This window comes from Peromyscus leucopus, chromosome 2 (assembly GCF_004664715.2).
Source record: "Peromyscus leucopus breed LL Stock chromosome 2, UCI_PerLeu_2.1, whole genome shotgun sequence".
Taxonomy (NCBI): Eukaryota; Metazoa; Chordata; class Mammalia; order Rodentia; family Cricetidae; genus Peromyscus; species Peromyscus leucopus.
The window spans coordinates 22156568-22173708 of NC_051064.1; the positions used below are offsets into that span (position 1 = coordinate 22156568).

Here is a 17141-nt window from a genome sequence, read left to right on the forward strand (position 1 = left end):
GTGCAATCCATCACACATTGCCAAACTAACCTTTCATCTCCATTTCCACCATGTAACCTCACTGAGGACCTCGCCCAGGCTGACCTTCCAATTGCACCCCAACCAACCCTCTCCCACCTCTCCCACTGCTGCCCCTCTCCTGGCCAGCACTCCCTGCCTCACAAAGAGGCTCCTGGGACTGAAGCCTGAGAGGAGGAGGAGCAGGCAGTGGTGAGGACCACAGCTCCAGGTAAGTCACCCTTAGGAGAGGCCACCACCGGGACACGAAGCCCTGCCCTGGCCCCTGCAGGCTGTTCTGGATGGGCTATCTGGTCCCTACCAGGGCCTTTGGGTAATGGCCACTCATCACTTTGTTCACATTACTACTACCTCTCCATTCTATCAGGAGAGGCCCAGTCTCCCTCCTGACTCAGTCTTCACTGCTAGCACACTGACCACACCTCAATATACTCTCCTCGCCCTTCTTCACACACGGCACCCTCATCACCCATGTGTCCACATGTTAACCTGCACTTCCAAGCAAGGAGAAACGTTTCCAGTAGCTCCCAGAGATTAGCACAGCCATAACTTTACACCAGCATGCCTTCAACAACAGTAAAGTCAGACCAAAAGGTCAGCAAGAACATCCTACATCTCTGCACAGAATTCTGGAAGCTCATAAAATTGGCTTCCACCAGGCATATTCATGCTTCCAAGTGCCAAAAAGATCATGCTGTAAGTCCCACACAGAAACTGTCCGTTGCCCTGCAAAGACATATATCTGAAAACATGGACTCTTCCCCTGGTCTTAATGGCCATATCTCTGGGTTCATTCACTCTCTTCTTAGAACTGACAGGGCCATGGACCTCTCTGCAGAAATTCACATTTGTGAAAATTTAGATGAGCTTGGCTTTCCGAAGCTCATTCCTAAAATCCTGTCGGCAAAGCAAGTTCTCTGGCTCACTGTGGGCCTTAGCCAAAGGGACCACAGCCCTAACATGTCTCTGTACAGTCCAGTTCCTGGAAACAATTCACCTCAGCACCTGGCTCTTCCCCAGATCTTCCACGAATGGTTTTCTGGTTTCCTGTTAACACCATGTTAAAATATGGCAGTGTGGTGATGATCCACAGGTCACTAGATTAACCCACAGCATACTGTAAGAACCAAATGTTAGCAATGTTCTAATCAGATGCCAGGAATGTGGTAATGGGGCCACAATAACTTACCTCCTCTTCCCTACCCACATTCTGAACCAGCTGGGAGAGGGCCACACAGGGGCCACCACCTCCTAGTGCCTACGATAAGGAACTTCTACATGAAACTACCTGACCCAACAGCACTTGGAGCCTTTTCCATGGCAAAGGCCCCATAAGCCTTTCCTGGAGGAGAACTGAAGCCAGTCCTCTCTCTGTGGTTACAGGAGCACAAAGGGCCCTTTCCCACAACTGCACAGCCACGACAGCAGGTCTCCAGGACACAGGTGTGAGGGAGGGAGGGTGACGCCCTCCACAGGAGCAAGCAAGAAGCAAGGGAGGTTCCCCCAAATAGGTCCTCTCCCAGGGCAGAGAGCAGTGATGGTAACATCTCAACAGCCTGCAACTCTGCTCTCAAAGGCCCACGGTGCCAAGGGAAAACGCGAGGACTCAGCGCACAGAACATGGAGTGCTGCAGATGTGTTAGGTCCCAGCTACGCAGCTGCCTGTGCCTGGCAGCCACGGTGGGTGCAGGGAAAGATCCAGAACAAGACCAAGAGTGAACTTTTGCTATAGTTCTAGAAGGAGGAAGGGGTCGTGCTGTCTCATAGACAGGTTGGAATGCTCAAGATGGTGTCTTTCGTGTAGTACTGAAAACGATAGTTTTGGGGTCACACTGGAAACAAGAGCTGAAGCTGTGATCCTGAAGCAGATGTGTAGAAGGCCAGGGGTAAAACACCGCGTACAGGAAGAAAAGGAATTGCCGACAGAGGCCACATGAGGAAGGCTCAGGACCCCAACGGCCGGCTCATCAAGGTCCAAAACAAGTACCAGAGACGGGTGAGCAGTAAACCCAAGACTGAAAGGAAACTGCTTCTCTTCTACCTGAACATCAGCATCTGGCCCCACCAGCATCACACTAACAAGCCCTGCACGACCCACTCACTGGACTACCTCAAACAGCTTTTTGAAATACTGAGAAATCATGCTGGCTTACAATGAGTAAACTGTTCCCAATAGAAGCTGCCACTTATCAATTTCTCTTTGCATTCATCTACCACACATCAGAACTACCCTGGAAACAAGCTCCTAATTAGGCCGTGGCAGAAATAAGAATAAAAGGTATCAATAAATACAAAGTTACTTATCCTGGAGGGCCAAGGTTTTAACAGCACTTTACCTGGCTACTCACTTTCCCCTTATATGTTAACTGGCTTGCCAAAGAATGGCTACAAATTACCCACTTTGAAGTAAGAAAGTAACATCCCTCCTAACATCTCCAATACATTGTAACAATTTATATAGGATCCATTTTTCTGAATCCTTTCAGTTTCCAAAGTATACACACTGGAAAAAACAAGCCATCTTCTAGAGTGTTTGTGGGGTTACGAATGGCAACAAGAGCTGACACTATGAACCTGAACCAGACCAAAAAAAGATCACAGGCAAACCCCAGTATACAGGAAGGTGTAGGAAGAAAGATGTAGCCAGAGGCAGCATGGGAGAAAATTCAGGGCCCCAAGGGACTCCTCACCACGGCCTGGATAACAGCAGTCAGGAAAATGGGTGCATCAGGAGCACATCAGAAACAATCAGTAAACACCAGACTCCAGAAAACACGGGGAAACTTTAATTCAACAAAGCTGACTTGCCAAGGAAGAGTCTGCATTTTCTGTGAGAAATACACAGGCAACTTTTACAAGAATTTGAACTCTGGCCTTAAGTGCCTTGAAGCGTATCTTCTCAGGACCCTCTCCCATCCTGATTAAAGGTGAAACAAATCAAGTCAATGACCGGATGCAAGAGTGGGCCAGAGTGGACAGTTAGTCTACCTGGTCTGCCTGATACAGGTATGACCAGTGTGAGTGCTGTGTGGTGATCCACGCACGGCAAACCCATGATGGAAGCTCATCTCTGAGTTCTGAAATACTGAGCAATGGAGAAAGACAGCCAACTGTCAGCCACTCTCCAAGGTGTAAACAAGCCTGAAATTCTGTGATGCCCCCACAGACTGGCCAGCCCTCCTTTACCATCAAAGCCTGTGGTCATCCAAAGGCTAAGGTAAAGACTTTCCAGCTGAATGAAGCAGGGAAGCAGAGCGGAGCCCCTACCTGTGTGCTCAAAAGTCAAGAAATCACCTGTTGCAGTCAGCTTTGTCCTTATTAATACATTTGACAATACAAAGTTTTCCTTTTTCTGCTGGGCACTCACAACTAAAAAGAATGACTCAACATCCCAGTCTATCCTCAGAGTTCCTCACAAACTAGATATGTGCTTCATGCAGAAGCTTATTTTTTATAGATTTGTTTTTATTTTTGTTGTATATGCATGTTTTGCCTGCATGTGTATAAGCCACCTCCATGCGTGGTACCCACAAAGCCAGAAGAGGGCACCGGGTCCCCTAGAACTAGAGTTAAGGACAATTGTGGGCTGCCATTTGGTGGGAACTGAATTGTGGTCCTCCCTGAGAGTAGCCAGTGCTCTTAACTCCTGAGTTATCTCTCTCTAGCCCTTATTTGCTTTGTTTTTTAATAAGTGGGAAAGTGGTAATGATAAATAGTAATTTAGATAAATGGAACTCTGAAGGTCAACACTCCTGAAACAAGGATTAAATTTTAAGGGTATCAAAAATCTATGTTTCAACTAGGAACTCAATGTATTTGAGCTTATAACAGTGTATTCAATCCTCACAGACAGTACTATAAATGTACAAAAGCCAGAAATACACTATGAGAGGTATTTTTACAACTTTTTACGTGTGCGCACGTGTGGGGGTGGGTGGGTGTGTGTGTGTTCCCACATGGCACACACAGATGTGGGGATAAGAGGACAACCTGAAGGAGTCTAGTTTCTCTTTCCACCGTGTGGTTCGCAGGAAATGAACTCAGGCCACCAGGTTGGGCCACAAGTGGCTTTACACTGAGCCATCTCACCAGCCCTGTAAAACATTATTTCTATTTGGGAAAATAGTATCGCCACTCAAGATTGTATCACTCCTTTTAAAAATCTGCGGGCTAGCTGGGCAGTGGTGGCACACGCCTTTAATCCCAGCACTAGGGAGGCAGAGGCAGGTGGATCTCTGTGAGTTCAAGGCCAGCCTAGTGTACAGAATGAGATCCAGAAAAGGCTCCAAAGTTACACAGAGAAACCCTGTCTCAATAAATAAATAAATAAATAAATAAATTGACAGACAGGTCTAGATTTACACATGTAACTCTCTACACACCTATGCAAGTGTCACTGAAGGACGGGGATAAATTCTGAGAGCTGCTTCCTTGGATAACGGTATTTTGTGAGCAGCTAAGGTATACTTAGGAAAAGATGGCTGACATCACTGGGTAAAATGCACTATATAAGCAATCCTTCACAGATCAAATGTCATTATGTGGCAGGTGACTGTCTTCGACTGTGTGTAAGGTGGTGGAGATGGTCTGTTGTCCCGTGTTAGCAGAAGCAGTCTACAAGTATTTTAGAGGCTCCATACTCACAAGTCAGTGCTCATACCAAGGACCAGAATGATGGAGTGTCAGCACTCTGCAAGCCTTGTAGCATCCTGAGCAACTCTGCCAGACGCAGTGAGAAAAAGATGCCCAGCGAATTACCCCTTTGATAAGTAAGTACTGGGGAGAAACTTCAAGAAAACCAGTCTGCACTAAGCTAAATAATTCAGCACTCACTGTGCCTTAGACTGAGCGCTGAGGATAAGGCCAGCACACAGCACGTTTTATGATGAGCCTGTGTCTTTCAGGTTGAAGTGTCTGCAACTGATAAGATATGACATCTGAGGAGAGGGGCCTCACAGACTAAAATCCGTTAAGAGGCAACTTTCAGCCCCACAGTTTCTGTCCAGGAACTATTCTAAAAAGCACAGGTGTACAAGAACTCGGTCTGTTCTTCATATCCTTCTAAGACCTGGGCTGTTCTGATAGGAACATCCAAAGGTCTTTCTACAGAGGAAGTTGACGGTGCCACAGGCTGGCAAGTGTACCTGTCCTGACTCCAGTCAGCTACACCTGTTAAATACTGTGAATGGGGAAAATTATATCAAACAATCTCTGAAACTACATTTCATCCCATATAAAATGACAATTACTATTCCTACCTCAGCATTCTCCCTAATCCTTCCTCAGAACCCAGAGAGAATTGATTGTGTAGACAGCTTAGTAAAATGCTAACGCACCAAGTCCATGCTCCATAAATGTCAGCTATTTGGATCAATCCCGTGGACCACCAGTCTTTTTTTTAAGAACTTTCATTTTCTGTCCCAGTCTAGGAAGCAGGATCCTTCTCTGGGAGCTTCACTAAGTCTTCTCTTTCCTGAAAATGAAGCTCCCTCATGTTCTAGCTGCCATTCACATTCCAAACTGCAGCCCCAAACTTCCTCTATGCCTAACCCCTTCCTTACGCAATAATCACAAGTCTGGAAATGAGGAGTAAGTCCTTTGTTCTGAGCCTGGAGAACCTGGAGCTCCTGGAGACTTGCGTCTCTGACAGAATCAGACATTTACACTTCAGAACTAGCTGAACCTGCCCAGGCCGCTGGCCAGAAGGAATAATGTCACCCACTATTTGAAGAAAAGCAGGCCTAGGAGAAAGGAGGAACGGTTAGTTTCTAGAAAGACAGCCATAACTCAATGCAGAGAGCATTGTGAAGCTAGGGAAAACCAACTACTCCCTCGACACTGTCCCTTTCAGAACCAGAGACCTGGGAGTCATTTCTGTGTGACCAACAGCAGCAGGATCGGGTAACTGCCATCTGGTCGTCCTGCTGGATGACAGTGCGTGCAGGTATGAACTTTCAAATGTCTAGTCTGAGGAAAACTGTGTGGCCCATCACCATTGCAGGCCACGCACTCTCGTCTACTCATCAAGACCAGTCTGGGGAACCTTTTGAATTAAAAACAATATCCAAGACTGAAACATTGCTCGGAAAGTACAGACATTAGCTGCCAGATTTGATGACCTGTTTGAATCTCCAGGACTCACATGATGGAAAGAGAGAACCAACCTAAAGTTGTTCTCAGACCTCCACAGGCACACTGTGGCATGTGCATGCATGCACACATGCATGCCCCCACACACACACACACACTAAATAAACGTAATAATTTTTAAACTTAAGACACATGGCTTCATGGGTTCAGTGACTAAAGGTCGGCTGATAAAAATAACAGCTGCTCACCCGATAGGCCATATTGCTTTACCACGTGCTTCTGGCACAGTGAGCAGCACCCTTGATCCCACCATATCCTTGGGTGGATGGCTATATCAGAATCTCCATTTTTATGATTCATATCTAGTCTTCCTCGCCTCGGAGTTCAAGTTTCCAGTCACCACAGAGCATGTGTGCATGTCCTCCACCAGCGTTTTCTTCTCTACTGACGAGGAAGCATCCTGGGGGTGAAAGGCACAGACTCTGAACACTCTGTGCCAAAGCATCACAAGATGCCACAAATATACCAAGTGCTAATAGGCAGCAGAGACAGAAACAGCCCCAGCTGGCAAGACTCAGCAAAAGGATATGCTATGTGGTTGTTCATACTTTTAAAGCACCTGTTCTTATCCCATGCAAGTGAAGGTGGTCTGGGGGGCCACATTAGCTCAAATGCTAGAATTCAGCCAATCAGGATTCAAGTTCCTCCACCACAGACTGCAGTGGGATAGCTCCAGGGAGCTTAAACTCTCAAGCCTCTTCAGCTGCAAAACAGAGGTAATTCTACCTAATACCTGGAGTTGCTCTAGATGAGTCATCAAAAGACCCATTAAAACACGCAGCACGGGCTATAAGGTGTAACTCAGTGGTACAGCCTATGTTTACTATGTGAGGTCCTGGACTCAATTCCTGACTCCTATGGGTTGTTCTCTGATCTCTACACACATGCTTTTGGCACAGTCACATGTGTGCACACACGCACATGCGCACACGCGTACGCAGACACATTTATGATTATTGTTATCTTTTAAGAACCTGTTCTTTGTTTTTCTCAACACACAATTTAATCAAGACTTTGAAACTTTCAGGAGGTTGGCATGTTTTTTCTGATATGATCTACATATCTGCAATTGATTAAAGCAAAAAATTCAAACACAAACAAAGTCAAGTACATAAGAATATATAAACTATCACAATGGAGGCTTTTAAGTTCCCTCTAAAGATCAATGGTTAACAGTTCACAGACCCCACCCATACATAAAGTAATTGTCAGGCCCAAACACTATAAAATGCATCGGATATTAAGGCATATTCTCGTTGTAGAGCTATGATGAAACGGGCTGTATTACTCACCTAGAACACTAGCAGACACTGCCTTGGAAGCTAAATGTATGCTTATTATTCTTGAAGGGACATCTCATTGTTTACCTGCTCATGTTAAACATACTTAATGGTTTTTAGGTGTGTTTAAATAATATGCACACCTGTAATTGTTTTAAATATCAACAAAACAGATTTCTATGGTGTCCCAGTCTCTCAGAAAAAATGAATAGGAGGCACAGTGCACTCCTTTAAAGGTTAGTAGTCCCCTAACCTGCTGCAGAACCAGGAAAAAACAATTAGCAAAGTAACTACCGCCTTCATCAGATGCACTGCCAGCCTGTTAAAGATTACGTTCCCAAAAAGAAGCTACACACCAATGCTAGCACACACCTGATCCTAGCTGTTTCCCACACAAAGGCTGGCATGAAGTGCACATCATCTGCAGTCCCTCTCAGTAGCAGTAGCTCTATGCCTGACCCTGTATTGATAAAATAAATACATGGTGTAAAACTCACCCACCATATGACCTCTGCTGCCTCCTGAGTCGTTGCTGAAGCCAAGAGAAGAGACAGCCCCCAAGCAAACACTCACTTCATGAGCCCACTAAGGCCCACACCACAGGAGGTGAGGTGGCAAGCACCTCTCCATTGCCCTACAGCTCAGGTACAAATGACCTCTCAAACCTCGAAAACACACTACTGACTAAATCAAACAAAAGAAGGTATCTTAATGGAGTTTTTAAAAAGCTGAAACGAGGAAGTGGAAGAAACAGTACCAGAAATACACTCCCACCGAAGAGCTGGCCCGGGGCATCTGAAGTGTCAGAGCACCGAGGTTTTATATTAAGAGACCCCCAAACAAAGATACTAAGTTCCAGGGAAGACATCTTCATTTGCAGACAATAACTAAGTAAAACAATATATAAAACCAACCCAAAACAATTAGCAACAAAAAGTTTGTTTTACGGTTAATATTCAGGATTTTCATAATGTGTTAGCTCATATATTATTAAAGTCCACACTATTCAGAAGCTGTTCTGGATTTGTCAACTGCCGTCTCTCCTCTGCCACTAGCAACCATGCTGTATAGAATCCACTTTCCACAACTGAGCAAAGTGTCTGTGAAGACAATTTACATATTAAACTGGTTTATACATACTCCACTAAACACCAGGTAAGCATTCAGGCCAAGGCTGTTATTTTTCCCCAGTTATTTAAATAATATACTCATTTCTACAACACCCACGTAGGACGCAATTAACCCCGTCCACGTGAGAAGCACAGCCCTGAAAGCACATGGCACCCACGAGCTATCTTCTGGGAGCCCAAGGACCTTGTCTGAATACATAACAAGCCACTGAAAAGAGCTTCCAGAAGAGAAGACAGAGAAGGGCAAACGTGGCCACGTCCGGTTACCACAGGATTCGTGCTCAGCCTCTGATGACAACTCCTACAGAGTGTCCATGTTAGGCTAGTAACACAGAAATGCTACACATCAGGCCAGCTGCAATGGTTACCACCCCCTTCCCATCACCCTGAGCCTTACCCCACTGGGTCTACCATACACTAACATCTTTGAGGGGAAGGCAGTAATGATGCCTGGGAAGTCTGGAATACCATTAACAATGGAAAGAAGGTTACAACAGCAGCTACCCAATCCACAGTCAGGATCAGTGATCTCAGTCATATGCTCAAAGAACTCATGGACTTCTTCCTCACATGCCATCCTCATCAGGTGCCCACTGCCTCCATGAATAGCATCACCAGCCAGCCAAGCAGGCGATGTGCTAGAAACGGACATCCCCAGAGACCTCTCTTCCAGGACACATCCATCTATCTTCAGATCTGATTCACTAGAACTCCTACAAATATCTCACATCTGTCCATTGCTTTCTACCTCCAAGGACACCAATTTAGTCTACACTGGCATTAATCCCAACAAAAGTAGACAGGATATTACCTACATTTCTAGTCTCCTTCCACCTACCCACCCACTCACTTCATCCCAATGACAATTCTGTTCATGTCAATAATGCTTAATACTCAGTACTTTCTTTAAAAAATCCCAAATTCCACATCTTGTCAATGCTGCCCAAGCTGGATGCCACCTGCCCCTCGGGTCTCATCTCAAAGCTCCATGATGGCTTAAAACTGCAACCTCCCCCAGGTCAGAGGACACTACTGCCTGTCACATCCTCACACTTCTCAACACCAAGACATGGCGATGCTAAAGCCATTTCTCAGTGGTTAAGCCCACATAATGGTGGGATTCTGGGGTGAAACTGTCTTCCCATTGTCTACAGCACCTGACCTCACAGCAGCTTGGCTTTCTGAAGCTCTACCAAGCGTCTCATGTCACCACTGTGTTCCCAGTCTGTACTACCTTTGGGTACCTGTGGTAGGTACCCAAAAAACAGCTGAATCAAAACCAAACAACAGAAAAACCTAACAAGAGTCCAGAAAGCCAAGCCTATTGCCTATACAGGCAACGTGAGGCTCAAATGGCCACTAAGAAAGTATCTACTTAATTCAACATCAACAGCTACCAACACACCCAACAACCAATCAACTTTTACCCACCAAAGTATGTTTCTTCATTTCAAAGTCAAAACAAAACAAAGCTCTGAGAGAACACTCATGTTTGCAACGTCTGACAAGTAAAACATACAGCATCTAGTTAGGGTGATGAACACATGACCCTATACTGAAAACGGTAATCAAATGTTGGAATAATTATCTCAGCTTTTTTCAAAATAGATAATCATGGGGGTGGGGGGATTCTAACACAGTGGAGGAAACTACCACTGATTTTAGAGAGCTTTTAGGAGCCTGGTTCTCACGTGCCTCAGAACTCCAAAGACAGAAGGTACTCTGAAGTCATTCCCTGAAGAAGAGCCCACTCTCCCGGTGCTAAGGCGGTTGTCCAGCAGATGAGCTCACGCCTCTCCCACACAGCACACCACACTAGGCCCTTGAGACAGGAGCTCCTGGGGGGGCGCTGCAGGAACTGGGGGACAGCTAGCAGCAGCTTGTTTCATTCATCGCTCGACCCTACTTTTTTCATCTCCGAAGTCAGAAAGTGCAGCAGGCTCCCTAAGGTCCTCACACTCCAAATATCCGAAGGCTAGAGTGACTGTAACATTAAATTCTATAGGACAGTATCTTTATGATTGGTGCTTTCCATTACAACACAGCTGATTTCACTTAAAAATGTTAAGCTATTGATAAAAGACACAATCAGTGTTTTTAATTACCATTCCTGCTTTTGCCCTCCACCACAATCTCCTCTGACCTTCAGCCATATCTGCAACGAGTGATACCCACTGAAGTAAGCCATTACATCTTTGCATCTTATAGAAAAAAAATGTTTACTCCCATTTTTTTGAATTTTAAACACCACCAGTTGTCTTCGATTGTCAAAGATTTTTGGAAGACTAAGCACAGTTTTCTTAAGAGGACTGGGGCTGAGAGATGGCTCTGCAGTTAAGAGCACTGGCTGTTCTTCCAGAGGACCAGGGTTCAATTCCCAGCACCATGGTTCAATTCCAGCACCACATGGCAGCTCACAACTGTCTGGAACTCCAGCTTTGGGAGATCTAACACCCTCACACAGACATACATGCAGGCAAAACACCAAAAAAGAAATAAAAATTTTGTAAAAAGAAAGTAGAAGACTATTTTATCTTACAACTAATAGTTGAAATGGCTTTAGAAACCAGTGAAGAAACAAGAAGGTTAAGTTCTACTTTTTAAATAGCATAAAAGAATAACTCTTCTAAATGACACACAAATGTGTCTGTGAGTGAGACAGTTCATAGCCACAGAGGCCCAGCACGTTCCTTCAGTCACAGCTTTACCTCTCCAATGCACTCACTTCCCGATCCTTTCAAGTGTGTTTAGTGTATGCATGTCTTCCATGGAAATCACCTGAATCCGGGGAGCAATCACTTCTTTAAGAACAACTTTCACATGCCATTCTTCCTAGCTGCACACTTCGCTCAGGCCTGAGAACCTTCATTGTTGCGATGCCTGACTTCCAGGAGTTGTTTATGAGACAGCCAGTGTCTGCTATGAAACCAAAAGGCCCTATTTGGATAATGAAGAAAGAAAGAGAACTACCACCTCCATGGTTCATCTTGGAGTCAAGACAAGCAAAAAGAAGTTTCTCTGCTGCTCGAGAATAAACTCCCAGAGGGAAAGTCCTGCCTCTTACACGGAGTTCCACAGTGGAAGGCTTGCATAGACAGAAGGAAAATTAACTAAATGGAAGGTATCTGAATGGGCAAGCAAACTCGATCACGCACAGCAAATAAAATATAATCCCAGGTTTGAAAGAACTGTCCCAAACCTGACTCCCGCATTGCACTATGGGTCGGTTATACAGCAGATGCACAGGCAGGCGTATCCCTGTTTCCTGCTGAGAAGCTGGAAGTACTCAGCTCCTGACTTTGTGTCAGTGTGCAGAAAAGGTGGCAATGTGTCCTTGATGCTTAAAATCACACAGGAGCTTACCGTGCCCACCTCTCAGTAAAACCAAGGCTAACAGAGAACATTTCCTTCAGAGAAAGTATTGGAAATATTCCATAAGTCAAACTGGTAAAAAACTAGACCAAGCCTAGATGAATCCACTAAAGCACTATTTTAACACCGAGTTTCTGACTGCATTTATGCTGGCATCTACATTTTCAGACTGGGCTGGTAGGGTAACTAGTTTATTTTTTTCCTTGAAAGAGAAAAATAAAAGTTGAGATTTAACTATCATCTACATACCATTTCCCTATTCTGTCCTCTGTGTTAAAGAGATAGAAAAGGAATCAGTTTTAAAACTGACGTCAAAATAATTCCACTGACTAAGCCAGCTTAACCAGAGCTTGGAATTCACGTAAGTTTTTAAGTTAACTTATTTTTTTATCTAGAAACTCTTTGAATTTTGAAAGCATAAACATGGGATAAAATTTATAAACTTCAAACTTACTAATCTGTCCCGTTTTGGAGATTTGGGGGGGGGGGACAGAATGGTGAGAGAATATAAATAATCCAAATACAGACTCCTAGGAAACAACCTCAAATCTTGAGTGTCACACTGAGGAAATTCACCTGTTACAAGCCTGTCAAAAATCCATTATGTCCCTTAATCAGCAGATTACCAGAAAGTGGGAAGGGGAATGCCATATTCACTCAGTGGACAAAAAGAAAAAAAAAATCATTTTAAATAGCTCCTAAAATTCATTGATCAAGTCCTTTTCCATTTCCAATATTTCCTTTTACTCTGTTTTTTTTTTCTTGCAGTTTTTCAGAGAAAATAAACTTTTCATAAGCAAACTGGAAGACTTAAAATGTCTCCTACTTATCACCTAGAAAGGCAATCCGAGTCCTGTGAGTCCTCTGTGCCCCGAGCATCTAGCTTTCAGCCTCTTTATTATCGTTGTCAATGAATGGGCCCCAGTCAGATGAAAGCTGCCATTTTAGGGGAAAGACTGGAGGGCTTTCTGTTGTGCAACAGCGAGACAAAAACACTGCGCGACAGATGTACTCTGGGGGCTGGGGAGGATGCAACTTCATAAAACCACTGCTCAAGTTATTTCTTAGACATTACTGTAATCGAAACGTAATTATAACTGGAATAAATCAGGTACCGAGCTGCTGGGTCATCGCCACTAAGATTTTTTGTCATCGTCAGAACAGATCTGTGAGGAAATAAAGAGATGTATTTTTTCTCCTGCTGATTATAACACATATGAAGAGTATTCTCCCTCTTACTGAAAGAGAATTAGGGGAAAGTAACAGTGGACCCCTTAGGAAGGTGTCGCCCACTGCAAAGACCGCTTCAATTTAAAATTTAAAAAAATAAAAATAAAAGCCAGGGCTCTCACAAATTATTTAAAAATAATTATTTAATATATTCCAGAGATCCAGCTCAGAAGACAGACACAGTTTAAGTAAGTTATTTAAATCGATTGCTAGATAATATACAACGGCAAACTAAAAAGTATACTTAGCAAGTGGAGAGCTGGATAGTGTATCTAATTCTAGCAATTCAAAGGAAACTCTCCATGTGGGTTGCTACTTTTCTTTTGTCCATTGTCTGTTCAGAAGAGGGAAGAAGAAAAAAAAAAAAAACTAGTTTAAAACCGAGGCGTGAACAGTCTCTAAAAGTGACCTCCTGGGAGAACCGTACTGCCCGGCCGCAGCACTCCCCGCGCCGCCCGCTCCACGGGGGCGCTCACAAAGCGGGCTGCCGGGCTGGAGTTTGGGGTGCGCTCCCACGGCGCGGGGCTCCTCGAGGCAGAGCCATCCGGAGAAAGGCTGCTCGGGAATGATGGCTGCTCGGAGCCGGCCGCTCCTTCCCCGGAGCCTCCTGACCAGTCCCCTGCCCCCGCCAGCCAGCCGCCCCCTCCCCGTACCGCTCGCCCCGCGCCGCCTCGCCCACCCCGCACCGCGCCCCGTCGCGCCCCGCCCGCGCCCCGCGCCCCCAGCGAGCCCTGTCCCCGGTGCGAAGCAAACAAACAACGCGTCCCCCGCCGCCCTCCTTCCTCTCCCGCTGACCGCTCGGCCTCCAGCCACCTCGGCCGCTGGCGCTCGGAGCCTGCTCTCCGCGGGGGCATCGCGCAACCCCTCCGCTCCAGGGCCACCTGGCGACCCCCGCCCCCGCCCGGACCCCCGACAGGCTGGGGGGAGGGGAGCGGGGACGCGAGTTGGGATCGCGGATTAAAGTCGCTATTATGCCGCCGCCTGCGGCCGGGCCAGCTCGGCAAGGTGGGGTCCCCCGGTCGCCCGCCCGCGCTCGCCCCGGCCCGGCTCCCTTTCTTCTCGTCCTCCCGCACTTAGGAGCCGCCGGGGAGCCCCGGGAGCCCCGGGCTGCGGGCTCGGAACTCCGCGGCCGCCGCCGGCTGGGCTTGGGACGCCCCCCGCGCCGCGTGTTCGCGCCGCCCCCGCCCCCGCCCCACGCGGCGCCCCGCACACTTTCCCTGCCACCGACCCACCTCGCCCGTGGCCGTCCCCGCGCGGGCTGGCGCCGCCGCGCCCGCAGGGACGCACTTTGTTCGCGCCGGTGCGGCCGCCGCTCCCGGCGAGCGCGGCGTGGTCGGGCCGGAGCGGGGGCGGGGGCGAGGCGGGGGCGCCGCCGTCCCGAGCCCCGCGCTCAGCGCCCCGCGCCCGCGCGCCCGCCGCCGCTCGCGCCGGAGTTGGAGCCCAACTTTTTCCTCCTTCCCTTTTCTCTCGAACGCAGCCGGCAACTCGTGCTCGGTGCCGGCGGGAGGAAACGCGCTCGCGCTCCCCAGCGCGCAGACACGCTCCCTCCTGTCTCCGTCCCCCCCGACGCCGGCAACACAACAAAAAGCCATTTACATGCGAGGAAGTGACCCTCGGCCGCCCCGCGCGCCCCCGCCGCCGCCGGCCCCGCGGACGCAGGCAAAAGTTGGGGCATCGGGCGACGCTGGGACCGCGGGTTCGGGCCCGCGGGCGACCGGGCGGGTGGCGCTGCGCTCCTGCCGACCGCGGCCCCGCGCGCCTCTCCCGCGCCCCGCACACGCCCAACTCCCCGCTCGCAACTCCGCGCGGCCGCGGCCCGGCCCGGCGCGGTTTCCTGCCGCCGCCCCTCCCGGGGGCGCCGGGGAAGTCTGCGCTCACCGGCTCGCTCGTTCGCTCGGGCTGGTCCGCCGCCGCGCGCCGTGGGGAACAAAACGCAGAGCGGCTCCGGAGTTGGCTCGGCGGCCGCGGCCGGGGGCTGATCCACGGACGCGGAGTTGGCCGCGCGCGGACGGGGCTCTGGCGAGTTGCTGGGTCTCCGGGTCCCGGGCCGCCTCCTCCGCGGCGCTCCTTTGTGTAATTCCACTCGATTCAAGTTTAATCCGATAGTTCCCGAGCACGAGCGCGTCCGCACCACCACGGCTCAACCCCCGCGCCGCCGCCGCTGCTGCCGCCGCCGCTGCTGCCGCCGCCGCCGCCGCCGCCGCCGCCGCCGCGGCCCCAGCACGCCAGCGCCTGCGCGCGCCCTGCACGCCACGCGCACGAGCCTCCGGGACCGCGCGCGCCCGCGGCCGGCTCCCTCCGCGCCGCGCCCGCGCCCGCGCGCCGCCACCTGACGTCAGGCGCGCCTGGCATAATTTATGCAAGAATTCGGCCGGGGTGGCGGAGGCCGCGGAGAGGCCGAGAGAAGGGGGCGGCGCGGCGCGGGCGGCCGCCCCTTCCCGTCCTGCCGGGCGCCGGCGCAGCGGGCGAGTGTCGGTCCCGGTGCGCGGCCGCCCCAACCTCTCCGGCCGGCTGCCGCAAGCGCTCGGGCGCGGGTGCAGACGGTGCCACGTTTCCGCGCAGCACCTTCCCGGAGCCGCACTCCGCCGCCCTGGGGCAGGAAGCCGGGGCCGTAGCCCGTAGTGAGCCCTGGCCACCGCGAGGCGTGTGCAGCGCCGTGCGGACGGAGGAGGCTGGAGGTGTTTGGGTGTCTCTTCTGTAATTATCCTTCAACTTGAGATGGTTTTCCCACACGAAATGCCTAGGATGGACGCCTTTCCTTTCAAATAGATCCATCCTTGCTTCACCAATTTGCTTTTGCCGACGTACTCGGTGATAGGACAGCCGGATCCGACACTAAATCAAAAAGTTGAACTACATGACATTGATTTGGGCTGAATTTGTTAGCATGCCAAAAAAAAAAGAAGGGATAGCGCAGTGGTTATGAAACAAAGAAAAAGGATGTGTGCCCATTTTTAAACGTGTCAGAACTGGATTGTTTTATCATTCCTTGGCCAATGTGGCACTAAATATGATCTCCTAGCTTTAACTATCCGACCTTCTTGCCCATTTATCTTTCCGATATAAGATGAATATTAACCTTGAAGAAATTTTTTAGTGAATTTCCCTCTTGTGTAATAGATATTTACACATTTACTAAACACCTTTTGTTTCCAAAACACTCCACAATTGTAAACTCTAAGATGGTTTCATTAGGTTAAGGATTGCACTGACTTTTAAATAAAGAAGGCGGTTCTACAGCCAGCTATGACAGATTTGGTACTATTGAACTCAAAAATCGTAGAGAAAGTGCGAAGCATGCTCCTCTCACCCACTGATGGTGGTACTGCTACTGAGCCTGGAATCAGAGTGTTTCATTTGGACAAATGATTTGCCCAAACTATTTCATTTATACTGCAACTTAATCTGTTAAACATTTATTCTCTAATAGTAATAATTTTATAAATATTTTATTCTTTTTTAATATCTTACAATCTGTTGCTTTTTTACTATAAGTTGAATTTTAAAAGAAACATGTTCATAAAATAGTTTACAGGTAATCAGCAAAAAAAATATATTAATACCACAGAAAAATCTGACACTGAAAACTAAAAATTATAAAAATCTACTTTTTTATAGCCCCAGTATCATAAACTAAAAAAATCGCAATTCTGATGTTAACTTTTTATTTGCATTTATATCTCTCAAAGTAAGACTGTAATAGATATTTTAGGGGGAAACTCACTAGGCAGATATGCATCTATTTCAAGGTAATTTACAAGCTAAAAAAATATGACCTCTACATTTAATGAAAGTATGATGTTTCAGCTGTGTGATCAACAAATAGCTCCGAGTGACTATGAGGAGGTTCCCTATTGTGTCCTTGTATATTTCACTAGAAAGTTGGGACACTTTCTTTTGTAATATGCCAAAGATAAACACAGCCAATGTGGAACAAAACATCAGCCACATATCCCCTCTC

General features: G+C 48.0%; 1 protein-coding gene across 4 annotated transcripts in view; it reads right to left on the reverse strand.

Moving 5' to 3' along the window:
• Chd7 (chromodomain helicase DNA binding protein 7) overlaps positions 1-15346 on the reverse strand; it is a 182658-nt gene extending 167312 nt beyond the window's left edge. For 2 of the 4 annotated variants that reach the window (XM_028878514.2, XM_028878511.2), the window contains exon 1: positions 15059-15345. The gene's annotated coding sequence lies outside the window, so the exon portion shown is untranslated. Of the gene's footprint in view, positions 1-14412; positions 14496-15058 lie in introns of those variants that run through there. The other 2 variants (XM_028878517.2, XM_028878512.2) reach the window with 2 other exon arrangements.
• Between the last annotated feature and the right edge of the window lie 1795 nt (positions 15347-17141).